Genomic DNA, 14,393 nt, shown 5'->3' with positions numbered 1-14,393 from the left:
ATAGCTTACATCTCCTAAACCAGACCACTAATAGGCCTATTAAAAATCTGTTTACATACATGTAAGTGAATATCAAGTGTCTTTTGTTCAGAATGCTTTCTCTCACACTTCCAAGTACTCATTATCATTTGTACTTCACTTATAACTCCACCTGGACGTCTACTGGGGATTTGACCTTTGGAACATCTGTGCATTTTACAGAGCAGTTGATCTAAATTGTTTAAAACTTACACTTAAACTGAAAGATAACGTGAGCTAAAAGCTGCTTTCGGTGTCTCTTCAGAACCTCAGTAGACTGTACCTTGAACTGAGATGAACCTGCTCAGGTTTATAGTAGGCCCTATTAATGTATTTGTGTATTTTACAAAAACAACTTCTTGAAACAGAGTAACGTTTTTCCTGTGCAATAAACGTGCATGGAAATCTACAATAGTCTGTTTGGCAATCAAACAAACAAACACACACTGAGAAATATTGACTGTAGTAACAGTGCCTCTCCTCAAGAATATGCAATGAGCAGCAGGGGGCGCTATCTGACAGCGGAACATGTTCATCTGCTGCCGGTACACTAATAAATACATTTCCATGCATTGTGATTTTAACACATATACAGACTGTCATTACAAATTATACTTCTCTGTTTGTTTTATTTTAACCTTGCTCAAATATATCAAATATAAAGTACAATACATAGACCTCAGTGTAATATAATGTGCTCCTGATTACACATAATGGTTGCAATAAATGTATTTTGACTCTTCAGATTTAAAAGACAGATGAGAGAGAGAACCCCTCAACAAATCGTGAGTGTCACAAACAATCTGTCAAAGGCAACAAAGGATCTACTATATTAGATTTCATGCACGCTGATTGGATGAATAATATTAACAGCTCCGCCTACTCACTAAGCCTCTGCTGACTTGTGTTTGGCTGTCAAATCACCTGCGCTATTGACATGACAGCTGCTAGACCGTCAATAAGTCAGAAAGCTGGTCATCGTGCAGCCAATTCCCCAAGCCGCATGGGTTTAAGGGTTTTAATTATTCATTGGTCACACGTCTGGTCCATACACGAATCAATCAGAGCAGCCTGTGTTTGGATGGGTTTATAGGTGTCAGGGCAGAGAGGCCTGGACCCGTGGACCTCAGCACCGCGCAGCCCTGCAGATAAAATCAATCACTGCTGATCACATCAGTCTCTGCATCCACCGCTTCACCTGTCAGGGAGAAACACACAGAGAGCATACCCAAAAAGAAGATGCACTTTATTTATTTTTGGACAGAATCTCTAAACCAGTGTTGGAAATTAGTTCTTTAGGTCTGAAATATTTTAGTGAACCAGTTCATTTGGACGGTATATTACAGCGACTCACCCAAAGGTGTGAAAGCTTATTTCTGCCATGGAATAACATTATTTCTGGCTAGCCAACATTGAATTTAACGATGAATAATGAAGCTGTGAGGGATAGACTTAAAGTCTTTACAGTAGTATAGACTGTATAAAGGTCCTTGATCGCCTAATTTTCACAACTCACAACTTTTAAACCTATTCTTATAGCGGTTTTGTCTACTTAAAGTTTAATTCTGAAAGATTTTTCATCAGCTAAAGATTTGATTTATTGTTAAACAAAAGTTAATTCCATTAAATACACTGTCGGAGTACTTTTCTCTGTCACAGACTTGTTTTCATTCATAATCTTTGGAATAATGCAACAAAAATGTCATAATACTGTGTCGTAGCAAACTTTCATAACTTTCAAATGTCTGCACCATTAAGACGAATGTGTATTATTCATGTATACTAGGTATAATTTTTTTTTTCAAATAAATAAATAAAAAACAGTACAGCTTTTTGAGTTAAATGCGTAGGCTATGTTTCATTCCAGCTCGTGTCTACACTGTAAGCAAGCAGTGTGACGTTACAAATTAATTCACACACTTTATTATATACTTCTATTAAACCCTTTTACTCATAAACGTAGGCACACAGGCCTTCAAATCACAAAGGTTTTAGAAATGCATGAGTCATTAGACCTTGTGTAAAGATACCAGATTCATTCAAGCTGAAATCCAAAAGAGGTTTTTTTTTTTTTTTTTTTTTTTTTTTTTTTTTATTGACATTTATTGAACCAAAAGAGGTTAGAAAACAATTTTAGCAATACCACACAGAACAATTTCAATAATAAGCTTTGGCTGTAAAGAGAAAAGGTCATTTTTGCTCATTGTTTTTTTTTTATGCATTCTTGAATGATGCCACTCTTCAGAAAGATTAACGTCATCACTGCGAACATTGAAACGGAACGATAACTTTTATAGCAAAAGACTTCAGCCTTGTGCACATAAAGAGCTATCTTCCAAATAACTTTCTCAAAGGCCAGTTTTATGAATGCATTTATATCGAAACTAATGGCCAATATCCTGATGTTCCTCTGGTTATTGCTACAGGAACATTCATATCTGAACATACACGCTCTAAAAATTCAATAGAGCGAGAAGAGGAACACGTCTTTCTAATGAACATGCTCTCACTAGATGCTTGGGGTTAGTGATTTGAACAAAATGTTCGGTCCGCAACGCAACCCACTACAGACATGAATGATTTGACATGAAATTGTTGAGAAGATGTGTGCTATTACTTATCTAAGAGATCAGAATTATGATTTTCATCTGGCAGACGGGTAGAATACTAAACTGTAGATCTACATCGTCCACCCTAAATTTACAAGCAATCACCAAGCAAAACACCATGCACAGCAACTGCATAGCAATAATAATAATAATAATAATAATAATAATAATAATTTCAACAACCATCCCACAATGATCTGGAAACCATCAAGGACACTCTAGCAACCATTAAAAAAATAATATTTATAAAAAAATTGGTTATAAGAATATTTTCTTATTAGTATGATATATGGAATATAGTTTACCTAAAAATGAAAATTCATTTACTTCATTTACTCACCCTTATGTTGTTCCAAATATGTATGAATTTCTCTTTACTGTTGAACACACACACACACACACACACACACACACACACACGATATTCTAAAGAATAGTAATCAATGTCTTTGAGTTTAAGAGAATTAAAGTGCTGTTTGTTTAGTTATTTGGGCCTACTCTGAAGCCTACATACCAGGAAAAAGTACTGTACCATTATTAAAAATCTAAATGCACTGTATAACACGGGAAGAACATGCATTAAGAAGATGCAAACACTGCTTTTCTTATTCAAGCATCCATCCACAAATAACATGAGAGGATAAAAAGAGACCGAAGGGTATTCTGAGTTGCATGTATGTGTTGGGCAGTTTAACTTCGTAATAACCAATTACAATTGCGGGTGCTAGATTATTAAACAAATTTCTCATCATCTCTTAAATGCAATTGATTAAAGTGAAATGCGATTAAAATTTGTTTGGGTTAAAAATATAAATCCTGATTCAGCCATTTGCAGGTAAATGGGGATAACGATTGGAGTGCAGATGTGGTTGCTTTGATTAATGTGGTTTTGTCAATGCCCGTCTCTCTGCTGTCATCCAAACCATTATGTCCTGATTTAAGCGATGCTGCAAATTCCTCCTGATTCTCATTTACCGTCACCTCAAAGCCCAGCGTCTGACCGACCCCTAAATCTGACCTTGTTAGTATGACTGACTCTGGAGACGTACGTGTGTGCGTGTTTGGCTAAGGAAAATAGTGTGCTGCAACATTTAAGCCCCCTTTTAATTACTGCCCAACACCCCATAATGACAATTAGATGAGATGCAGTGGCAAAGGCATATATCAAAGTCACTGATGAATGGGGGAAAGAGAGATCTTTGTGCGTCATTCCTTGATTGAGAAGCCTGAATGGTTATTCAATCATATCGAGATTTTGATTGACAGAATCTAAACAAATTTTGGACATGTTTTAATCGATGACCAGTACCTTGGACAGTGGCATTAAAGAGCAATTATATGCAAAGCTGGTTCTAGGCCTAAAGGAAAATGCCATTAATTTAATGTTAATAAAATAATGTTAATATTGCAACTAATTTAAACAACTAAAATTTGCTTAATGCAGGTGGTAAACTTGAATTCCACGTGATGGATTAAAGTACATCAATAGTGAATATGACCATGAACAATAATGAGTGCATACAAACATATAACATTATTAGGAGAAATTTTTTTTACAAAAAAATCATGCAATGAACTTTAAAATACATAGAATGTAACATACAGTACAACACACTAATGTGCATACAGTAAGTCGTACTGTCTTAGAGTGAAATGACTTCTAAACTTGAATAAATTATATATTCAACTCCACCATCTTCAGTCTATTAACATTACAAAGAGGAAACCTTAAAAAGATCACCTAAATTCTGCAATTATGGAGAATTTCTTTAAATCAAAATATCTTTGAATAATGTCCTACTCCTGTCATTACAGATTCAGTTCAAATTCTTTCCAGTTCTTCACATTTTGTGGAGTGTGGCCAGTTCAAATTCACACTCATATACCGCAAAGAATTGTAAGATTACGATGTTACAGATGAGCAAAATTCACAATTGAAGAATATGCTTCAGTTGTGAATTTTGCTCATCTGTAACATCGTAATCTTACAATGGTATTCTTAAACATGCACCAGCTGCATTATGGATAGATTTTCAGTGTCATCTTTTTAAGGTCTCCTTATTTGCAAGCATTGTGTCATAAAAACTAGTTTCCTTTTGCTAATGTTGATCTATTTAGTTTCTTGCATCTAATCCCTAAGAGGCAGCCTTGTGTGAAATAAGATAAATTGATTTTGCATTGATTTGAACTCATTCTTTTTAGTTCATTCTGGTCGTGTGTGGAGGGGGCGGATCTTTTCCCTTCAACAGAAGCAGGTGGCTAATAAATCAGGTCTAATGTTTAATGCATTCACAACCACGGTGATGGTAACAAGGTTAAACATATATTTTTCAAAAGCACTGACCTGTGCCTGTGCTCCTTTGTCATCACTTCCTTAATGAAATCCTTTGATCACTGTTGTTGTCGTGCTGCAAAGACAAAAGCACATGGATTTGTTGAGCAAGGGATACATTTTGGGTTAGAAAAACACTCATACCTCTTTGAATGCTTACCACCTCCGTGCTCTGCTTTATGAATGACTGTATGCAGACATGATGTCCTTGACATGCCTCTTTAAGTGACATGGTCGAATTCCTGCTTTAGGAATTTAATCAAAATAGCATTACTAATTTGATTGATTTTTTTTCCACTCTTCCAACATACGTCAGCCCTATTGATGTATCGTCACCTCAAAGTTTAGGTGAACATCAATATTTAATGAGCTCCTTACCAGAGAAAACGACACCCGTCATTTTACATTTGTCTCCTTTAAAAAGATTGTCATTAATTATGCTCAGGTTTCCCAGACCAGAAGATAATTTAATTTAAATAATTTTCCTAAAATTCCTTACAAGAATTCAAAAATAGACACATGTCAGATTATGAAGGTCTTTTGCATAGAAGAATCATCTGAAAAGCAGAAGATCTCAGTAAGGAGACACATGAGATTATGAGGTTCTATTTCCTAAGAGAAACATCCGAGTAGCAGAAGATATCAGTAAGATGTCACACATGAGCAAATGAGAGTCTTTTTCGTAGGAGAAACATCTGAGAAGCAGATCTCACTAAGGTGTCACATGTGAGAATATTGAGGTCTTTTGCATAGGAGAAACTTTTGAAAAGCAGACGATCTCAATAAGGAGACACGTGAGATCACGAGGATCTTTTCATATGATAAAACAACTGAAAAGCAGAAGATAGGTTCCACTTAATCTAATTTCTATCTAAACTGCAGATTTTGTATGCTTCCCATATTTAAATGTCTTGTTTGAATCATCAACTCATTACCAAATAAATGCATGAATTGAACTTGTCCTGTTAGATAAGGGAGAGATAAAAAATGTGCAGAGCTGAGTTGAGAACCACTGGTGTAGAACATTACCAAATACCTCCCTTTTGATTTCCTACGGGTATTTCCTGCCTTTGCTTTCTTCAAACTCTTTAATAAGCATCTGGGTAAATCCCCGGTGGAAGCAGGGGCTTCCTCCAGTTGAATCACTAACAGCCTCTTATTTTGATCAAATCAGGAGAGCATGTTGATCTGAGAGCAGAATTCTGTTCCATCTCGGAGTATGATCTTGTTAAGGGGTTTGGAATTTGCAGTCTGGTCCTGGATCAGTGCTGATGGAACACGCGGGGTGCAGATAGCTGATGGCAGACAGCTGGAATGCCATTAGTTGTGACCCAACTGCTGGCAGCTCATCAAACCATCCGCCGGGGCACTGGAGTAGAGGGGTTGCCATGACAACCGCTCCTCCGTTACATAACCTGCAACCGGAGGAAAATGGAGACCCAGAGTGAATGGAGGTTTCAGGCTTACAGTGTGCATAGTTTGCCTGAGGGAGTTATTGCTGTGCGGTGAGAGGTGTGAGGACTCCTATGTACAAAAGACACTGAGTGTAAGAGGATAAATAGAGTCAAGTCCAAAAGCACCGCTGCCATCATATAGTTAGCGTACCCAAAATCAATTTAACTAAAGCACACATTTGAAAGATTGAATTTGAAGGGATAGTTCACTTAAAAATTAATGATACTTAGGTAGGGAGGAAGACAAATGTTTGACTGAATAATGATTGAAGATTTCAGCCTTTTCTAGGGATGGGGATTCATATTTTATGTTTCCAATCCAATAAAAAGATTCCATGGCATTAATGACACTTTTCTTTGAAGCACAACCCCAAATGCCACGCAAATAAGATGTAGAGGCTAAATACTGAAAACTATTATTTTTATTTTAAATTATCATTACTATTACAAAATTAAAATGATTATATATTACATATGAAATAAATAAATAAAAATACTATATTTATATATATTTTACTTTTCATGCATTATTAATAACATTTAAATGCAATAATAATAATAATTATTATTATTATTATTATTTAAATACTCAAATGTCTCTCTTTATTTGTACTTTGCTACATAAAAATCCAGTCTGTAATAACAAATCTTAAATAAATATGTAACACACAAATAAATAAACAAATATTATATACAGATTATGACATGCACTCTCTGAGAAAAATATGAGATCTAGTGTTGTGACAAGGTTAGATCTACCCTTTTATTGGTGCACTGACTGGCTGAGTGGAGCAGAGATTGTATATCTTTATTTTAGGACTTAGATAATGATTTACCACTAACTTTATGGAATAATGTTAAATAATGACATGGGTAGATTTAACCCTTAATAATGGGTAGATTTAATATATATGCCACATTTTTCCAGTATATACACCTTGATATAAGTTGATGGTGACCAATATGGCTACTAGTCATCAACCACTTTCAAAGTATGGAAAGGAACAGCCTGGACATTCTTCTATACCTTGTCCCAGAGGACCACCAGGACAATACCACAGGAAACAGATTATTCTTCTGCACAATCTGACTTTGCTGCAGCCTGGAATTGAACTACTGGTTTCGTCTGGTCAGAGGAGAACTGGCCCCCCAACTGAGCCTGGTTTTTCCCAAGGTTTTTTTCTCCATTCTGTCACCGATGGAGTTTTGGTTCCTTGCCGCTGTCGCCTCTGGCATGCTTAGTTGGGGTCACTTCATCTACAGCGATATCATTGACTTGATTGCAAATAAATGCACAGACACTATTTAAACTGAACAGAGATGACATCACTGAATTCAATGATGAACTGCCTTTAACTATCATTTTGCATTATTGACGCACTGTTTTGCTAATGAATGTTGTTAAATTGCTTTGACGCAATGTATTTTGTTTAAAACGCTATATAAATAAAGGTGACTTGACTTGACTACACATCTCTTTTAAGATTCTACAGAGAAAAATAAATAAATAAATAAAAATAAAAGATTGTCAGCTGACAATGGCAAATTGGATAATTTTTGGGTGAAGCAGTTCTTTAAGCTTGTCTTGTGAGACATCCACACATCCTTTTTCACTTTGGCAAAGGCATTCTGTTCAAGCAACGGTTGCCATGAGATCTGCTGACTAACACTCTCTTTATTCGCATTAGCAATACAAAAGCCTTTCAGAAAACTGTGACAGATGCACACTCATCAATTAAAGCTCTGCCCGCTCAGCGTTTGCTACATCCAGTCTAGACTTACTCGAGACACGTTCTTCCACCGCTTTACCGGCCATTCTTCAGGATTAACCAAGACAGAGCCTATTGGCCTCCTCTCCTCTCTTCCACATTCTGATCGTGCTCCAATTTTCCCGGAGATTATTCAAGTCACATGCAACCTGTCCATTTCCAGGGCATCTGTCACGGAGTAAGATGCAGCCATGGTCATTGGGAGATTGATGGGTGGTCTGGGACTTCAGGGGCCTGAATTAATTTTTAATGGCTGCCACATTGCATCCACCCTCCTTCCTCCTTTGCACACACCCACCAGCGATTGAAAGCAAAAAAACGATGGCTCAGCCCTTTTTTCAGTGCAACAGAGGCCAGGATGCTGCAGGTGCTAAGCACGTGTTTGCTTATTTGCTAGAGCACATTTGCCTTTTGTGGAGGGTAGTTAGGACTAAGAAGGCATTTTTCCTTTGTGTAAACCCATCATGTTGTATAGAACCCCATTCCAGCTCCCCATTCTAGGATTTATTATATATTGATTAGATTTGAAATATGACTGGAAAATTGATACCAAGAAGACATTTACATTTATTCATTTAGCAGATGCTTTTATCCAAAGCGGCTTACAACTGAGGAATGCAGAAAGTGATTCATCATAAAGAGGCAAATAAACATGGGTAGTGCTTGCAATACAAAGTTTTAGGCATTGTTCAGATTAGTACAAGCTGTACTGGGAGAGATTAGGGAAAGTGAAAGCAAAGTCGTTGTTGTTTTTATAAGATGAAAGAATCAAAATCAAGTCAAATGGTGACAGAGAAGAGTTGTCAGGGAAAATTGTCAGGGATTCAGAATGCCGGATGGGGTGGGAAGTTCATTCCACCAGCCAGAAATGGTGAACAAAAAAGTTTTAGAAAATGATTTTGTGCCTCTCTGTGATGGTACCATGAGGCGTCGCTCATTCATAGATCTCAGACTTCTGGAGGGGATGTTGATTCTAAAAAATGAGTGGAAGTCGGAGGGTGCTGTGCCTATGGCTGTTCTATATGCAAGCATCAATGTCTTGAACTTGATGTGAGAGAGTGTGACATGGGCCCTTTTGGGTTCGATGAAGACCAGTCATGCCACTCCATTCTGAATAATTTGTGAAGGTTAGATTGTGCATGACGAAAGTCCAGCTAGAAGAGCATTGCAGAAGTCCAGTCTAGAAATGACAAAGGCCTGGGCAAGAAGTTGTGTAGCATGCTCCATTAGCAGGGGCCTGATCTTTCCGATTTTGTACAATGCAAACCTGCAAGATTTAGCAGTTTTTGCAATGTGGTCTTTGAAAGTCAGCTGGTCATCGAAGATAGCATCAGGATTTCTGACCAAACTTGATGGGGTAATTGTTGATGAACCTAACTGAATGGTGAAATCATGTCGTAGAGTTGGAGTGACAAGGAAAACAAGAAGCTCAGTCTTTTCCAGGCTGAGCTGTAGGTGATGTTCTTACATCTATGCCGAGATGTCCGCCAGGCAGCCTGAAATCTGTGCAGCTCCCATTGGTTCATCTGGTCGAAATGAGAGATAGAGCTGTGTGTCATTAGCATCAATGGTAGGAAAAAAACATGTGCCTGTATTATGGGACCCAGTGATGTAGTGTATGTGGAGAAGAGGAGGTGTCCAAGAACTGATCCTTGAGGAACTCCAGTGAGCAGTTGATGTGCTTTGGAAACCTCCTCTTCCCAAATCACCTTGAAAGACCTACCAGTTAGACAGGATTGTGAAGTAAAATCCCTGGGATGACCAGTGATGAGAGGTTGAACAGGAGGATCTGATGATTCACAGTGTCAAAAGCAAAAGATAGATTCAGCAGAAATGCCCTAGCACCCATTTACAAGGACCCTTCAACCACCTAGCAACACCCTAAAAATCATCACACAAACAGTACACATGCTATAAAACATCTAGCCTACTACAAAACACTTAAAAACAATGCAACCACCTAACATTCACACAAACCACACTAGAAACGCCTTAGAACATCAGCAACCACCTAAAACATCCAGTATCACCCTAGAAGCCGCACAGCAATGCACTAAAAACATTAATATTTTTTAAACAACTGCCTAGAACCACCCTAGCAACAATACAGAACACACTAGGAGCTGTACAGCAATACAACAAAAACAATATTTTTTTTAAACAAGAACACAGAACATCCTGGAAGCCACATAGCAACATGCTGATAACCTAGCAACACCATATCAACCACACAGAACACTCTAAAAGCTGAATAGCAATACACATTTTTAAACAACCACCTAGCAACACCCAGAAACCATACAATACATCGTAGACACCGCATTACATGCTAAAACATTTTAGATTTTTAAGGAACCAACTAGCAACACCTTAGCAACCACACAGAATGTTCCTACTATCCACATATCACCACAATTAAAATGACTTAGAACATCCGAGCTCCCACATAGCAAGACCTGGCAACCAACTCAGCACTCTTAGATAATATAAAAATCTACAATTGTTCATTTATTTTGATTTCACTAGCATAATAACAGCTAATATAATATTTGTCATTTTTCTGTTTCTTTTCACCTTCAAAATGCAGCCAAAGAAAGAGAAACATTTGACAGATATGATGAAGAGAAAGTTGTGTGTAGTGAAATTATATCAGTGTTTTCTTTTCTCTCTAAAAGGCAGAGAACGGTAGAGCAAGACGGCGGAAATAAAATGTGTGGCGAAATATTTGAAATTGGACAGAGAGGCTATTAAGGCTCTGCTGACAAGCTTCTTTTACGATGCAGCTATCAAACCATCTGCTATTTTCCAGTCAATTAAACCATTATAGGATTTGAGATCAATTAATCTCATCCAGTAATAGCTTTATATCCTTGTTTGCTTTCTTATAGCCCAATATTTCTGTGCACTATGTCACAACAAGGCAAAAAATAGTTAATGGTCTGTTGCTTCTCTTTTCATTATTTGCTTTGCATTTAGCTCTCGCCAGGATTTGTGGGAGTTTTTTTTTCTTGACACATCACACTTAAAAGCAAACAACAACAAAGCCAAACTGACTCTCTCTAAATAGAGTTTATGATCTCCATCAAACATGCTCACATGGGACGCACAGATAGCAATATCAACATTCAGTACTGATATAAAATGTCAACACTTGCATATAAACCGAGAGTGACAGCAGCAAATTTATTTGCCACATAAGAAAACATGACAGAATAACAACAGAGCATTATGATTATGCATGATTTTATCGGTACTAAATACACAAAAGCCTCTAGGATAGTTCAGTTCATGCCCGAAGCTGTTTTTGGGAACTAGTTATTAGCTGCAGTACCAACCTAGACCTGTCACAAAAAGGTTTTCAAGCTAGTTTTAGGAACATGATTGCTAGACGACCAGCCATTGACCAGCTTAGACTAGCCACTGAATAAAAATGTCACTTATGTCTCATCATTTTTAGCATTATACCCAAGTAGACAGCTATTATAATAATTTTATACATAACTGTATTACTATAAGAGTATTCCTATTGGTCTGAAGATGATCTGCATTCAATAGGTCAGACAGTTGGGATCTTTCTCCACACTGACAGTTCTTCATGATGCATTAGTGGTTAAGCACACATAATACAGATTTCCAATGGCTGATTTCACTCTACAGGCCAGGAAAGATTCTAGATTCTCAAAGCTCTGCAAACATTGGTTGTTTTAAAAAATGTTAGTCTTACAAAGCCAGACTATCACCAAGCCTCATATATTGTAGGTTCTTCAAAGTAGCCACCTTTTGCTTTGATTACTGCTTTGCACACTCTCGGCATTCTCTTGATGAGCTTCAAGAGGTAGTCACCTGAAATGGTCTTCAACAGTCTTGAAGGAGTTCCCCGAGAGATGCTTAGCACTTGTTGGCCCTTTTGCCTTCTGTCTGCGGTCCAGCTCACCCCTAAACCATCTGGATTGGGTTCAGGTCCGGTGACTGTGGAGGACAGGTCACCTGGCGCAGCACCCCATCACTCTCCTTCTTGCTCAAATAGCCCTTGATGCCTTCAGTGTGACTCTACAATTTTCATAGTCATGAAAATAAAGAAAACTCTTTGAATGAGAAGGTGTGTCCAAACTTTTGGTCTGTACTGTATATATACTGTAACAAACCAGTGAATGCAAATATAAATATAGCTGCAAGCAGCGATGGCGGGCTCAAGCCGTCAGTGCAACACCACCCCGGTGGCATCGGGAAAACTGTGCCCAGCGGGCATAAGCATTTACAGTAACCCTCTGGCAATCAAATTTTAAGGGATATGGCAGTTAAAGGGTTAATCTGACCCGTCTAGACTTTGAAATCACATACACAGAACAATATATATAACTTTAGTAACACTTTATTTTAATATATATAAAAAATGTATAAGTTGTGCATCGTAGCTGACACCTAAATGAACACATTACAATTGGTTTATGACTGCAAGTCTTTTTCCTCAAATGCTATTGAGCTTCAAATTTGCTTTTGAGCCCATGTGAAAAAGTAGCATAATGTACATATGACTTACAGTTTGTTTTAATAAATATGAAACATTCAATTTAATGGTGCATTATAGCTGTCACCTAGATGAACAATTACAGTTGTTTTTATGACTGTAAGTCATTCTCTTCAAATGCTACTGACGTTAGAAAAGTGTATAACAATATCACATGTAACTTTAGAGACGGTCCCTAAATTTGAGACTCTCGAATGTCCAATGTCAAGCCAACTTTATGCCTGTTTTTGTTTTGTTTTTTACTTTATTTTTCTTTTCTCTGTGCCGGATTGCTGATGTCTTTTACCCTGGCATAGATGTCCATCCATCAATTACGAACATTCATCCGCAAATGTCCGAGCGGTCGCACGCGCGGATGGGAGAATGGCGCATGTTTTATTTTTTTTGAGCTACTGGGATGGTGCCCCCTCTGGGAGTTGGTGCCCTACGAAGACTGCGTATTCTGCATATAGGGAGCGGCGGTACTATCTGGAAGATATATTCCTCAAACCGTTGTACAAGAGGAGGTGATGCTAGTACTTCAAGAATCTCTCAAAACCTATCTGTTCATAAAGCCTATATATAAAGTCTTAATTTAGTATTCCACAATATGTTGTGCTATTCTAATATTATTGTGGTTTTTTATTGACATTGTTATTTGCTGTTATTTTTTGTTTTAATATTGTTACTGTTGTTACTTGTTGTACGGTGACCTTGAGTGGTTTGAAAGGCGCCTTAAATAAAATGCATTATTATTATTATTATTATTATTATTATTATTATTATTAACCTTTACACTTGATAAAAAAAATTGTATATAAACTTATGCAATTGTATATATATATATATATATATATATATATATATATATATATATATATATATATAGTGTACAGTTTTCTTTTATTGCATCTTGAAATAAATGTTTCTGAGTTCGGTGTTTGTTTATTTATTTTTTATTTATTTTTTTTTTTTTTAGGAAGATTACAGCCTTTAATCTCCTCAAAATAAATGTGCATATAAACCATGAACAATTTAATTATAGCTGTATTTATAAAATGCTTACTAATGACTATTAATTTTGGGAGTAGGCTAGCAACAGTTGATGTTGAGGCCTAAGATATTTCTTAAGCTGTAATGATGAAAAAACAACAACAACACCAAATTGCTTTTTTTTTCTGCTGGTGATTAAAGAGATGATTAAAGCCGCGTTTCCACCGCAGGAACTTTACCCAGGAACTAGGGACTTGGTCCGGTACTTGGTGTGTTTCCACCGCAGGAACCAGGAACTAAATAAAAGTTCCGGGTAAAAAAATGCGCCCCAGAAAGTCCCTGCTGGCGAGGTGGTACTTTTTTAAAGTTCAGGAACTTTCGGGGGCGGGACTTTGGCGCTAAACATCCTGATTGGTTGAGTTGACGCAGCATTGGTTGAGTTCAACCACCATTTATTCGGATCAACATTTTCAAAATATTACTGTTATTGTGTCATGAAATGTAATTTTAAAAGTATTTCAGGCGAGAATGTAGTTGTTTAAAACTCAAATCTGTTGTTTATTTATAAAGACAGCGCCTATTTAAAAATGTGTTTCGCCGATCTCTGAGACGGTGAGCTCCACACGATCAGGGAGAGCTCAGTGATCATCTATCCGCCCAGAGGCAGCCTCACCTTGGATAGACCTTCTGATATGTGCCGCTGGCTCTGAT

Source organism: Carassius auratus, chromosome 26 (assembly GCF_003368295.1).
Source record: "Carassius auratus strain Wakin chromosome 26, ASM336829v1, whole genome shotgun sequence".
Lineage (NCBI taxonomy): Eukaryota > Metazoa > Chordata > Actinopteri > Cypriniformes > Cyprinidae > Carassius > Carassius auratus.
Note: the sequence above shows the minus strand (reverse complement) of the source record.